Here is a 2447-nt window from a genome sequence, read left to right as displayed (position 1 = left end):
GTTATCCTTTGTCTAAATGCCTTCAGAGGATCTTGGAAATTTTACTTTTTAATTTCAGAAATTGTTCCAAAGTCCAATACAGATTGAATACCCCTTATCCAAAATGCTTGGAACCAGAAGTGTTTCTGATTTTGGAATAATTGCCCCTATGTAACGAGATATCTTGGGGATGGATCAAAGTCTTAGCAAGACATTGGTCTAAGTTGAATGTATATCTTATGCACAGGACTGAAAGGTAATTTCAGACAATACTGTAAATTTTGTGCACACAACAAAGTTTCATGGTGTGGAGTTTTCCTCCTGCAACATCATGTCAGAGCATCCCGAAATTTCAAATTTTGAAGCATTTTGGATTTTGGAATTCCAGAGTACGAAGGCACAACCTGTACTGAAACTGTAGACGAGCAGCAGAACTCTGGCCAAAGCTCGGGGGAGAACCTAGATCCTCCAGTCTCACTGGCTCGGCCTCCTGAGCCTGGTAGCAACTCTGGGACACCGTCACATCCTCATGGATTCTGATGAACCAGGAACTTTACAATGAAGTTCACAAGCCATTTCAGGCTGAAATCATCATGGCCCTCTGGAGAGGTTACTGTTAGTGTGCTCCTTGGTATAGTGACATAAACTGCCTCGTTGTCAAGTTGTTTTGAAGAATAAATTGGATCATGTGCACAGTGTGACATTTAGGACATAGAAGGTGCTCATAAAATGTTTGTTCCACCCCTTTCAAAACTTTGAGATAAAACTTCCTTCCCCTAATGAGGATAATAATGCCAATATTTGGGGCAGGGGGCAGGTGTTGGCCTTTCGAGTGGAAGTGTGCTTTCTCTTGGAGCAGGCTTGGCTTTGCTTGGGGGATGGGGAATTGCTAAGAGGTGGCACAGAGAAAGCAGAGAGGGGATGGAGAGGTGACCACCAGGATGGACAGTGCTTGGAAGCTATGCCATTGAAAGGTGGCTCCAAGTCTCCACATTGCTTACCACCAGCCTGATAACTTTGATATTAACACACATGCATTGCTTAGAAATTTTGAACAAGATGAAAATTAGGAGACAATGATCTTTGTTGAATACCCAAAATGACTCGGTCACTCAGGGACATCAAGCCTTCCTTGGCCCAACTGTTTCTGATAGCAAGCCTGAGGTGGAGGCGGTCCCTAGACTACAGGGGTGTTCCAGGCGTGTGGGCACTGTTCCTTGTGCAAGGTACTCACTTCTCATGGACAAAATGGGACCTTTCTAACTGGAGTTCTTCTTCTCCCCCACATCCCTCCCCACTCCCAGAGTCCACGTGGAACCCTCCCCAAAGGAACTCTTAAAACCCAGTCACGGTTGGCCGCCTTTGGACATCCTTTTAGAATTGCCCTCCGTGAACTCTCCACAACAAACAGGTTGCAGGGCAGGTTGCAGGGTGCCCTCGGGCAGCACAGAGGAGTGGTCCAAAGTATACCTGAACAGGCTGCTTGTTGTGACAAAATGGGACAGCTCTGTAGGAAACCTGACCCGTGTGGCCCAAAGGATTCTGGCTGCTGGAGTTTCCTGGTGTTAGATCAGGAAGTCAGACTAAGGACAGGTGCTCTCTCTGACCTCCTCTGCCAAGCATTTCCTCCCCAGGAAATTGGGTCACATGATGGTCACCGTGCAAATCTTGGGTTTCTGGGAGCCCCCAGGAGAACAGTCTCAGAAAGTGCTATCAAGTGGAGGCATCTCAAGCCCCCTGCAGTGCTATTAACTTGAAACAATAATCTACCTGCTGAGTTAATAATTAGTTATCATCAGTGAAAAGCCCAGCTCATGCCTACCTCTGGCCAACGGGCAGCCATGAAAATACCAGCCAGAGGCAGGCTCAGGGAACAGGCCAGAGGCAGAGGACAAATGGAGACATCCACCCACATCAGACACCAGATGGCACGCACCAGAAAGGCTGAACGCAGACCACAGACGCTGGCCCCATCTGGCTCTCTCCCTCTGGAAACCTGCTGGCCTTGAGATCGGTGACCAGCCATGTGTTTCTACACACCAGGACCCATGGCAAAAGTCCCCTCGGGAATCCCCCCAGAAGCAGCTGACCAGTGGTGCTAACACACACAGGATTCGTGTGTGCGATGTCTCCTGACTTAACAGTCTCTGAACAACTAGTCCAGAGGCACAGCCACTCCAGAGGGATGGGAGGAAATGGGTGCCTCCTTCAGGCTTCAGGAGAGACCCTCCAGTCTCAACCTCATAGGCGTCACTCACTCTTTGGGTTCACAGGGTCCAAGGAGCCCTCTCGAAACACTCTGCCATCCACAGAGAGAGGGCCATATTGGGGGAAAGGAAAGGTCTAGGATCACCTTGTACGATTAGCTGTGAATCCACTTCAGTTGCGTCACTTAACGTGGTGCAGTGTACAGACACAAAAATGCTTTATTCCTTCATAGTGCTAGAGAGTAGCATAGTCCTTACACA

This window comes from Sciurus vulgaris (genome assembly GCF_902686455.1).
Source record: "Sciurus vulgaris genome assembly, chromosome: 7".
Lineage (NCBI taxonomy): Eukaryota > Metazoa > Chordata > Mammalia > Rodentia > Sciuridae > Sciurus > Sciurus vulgaris.
The sequence above is the reverse complement of the archived record's forward strand: the minus strand, read 5'-3'. Positions refer to the sequence as shown.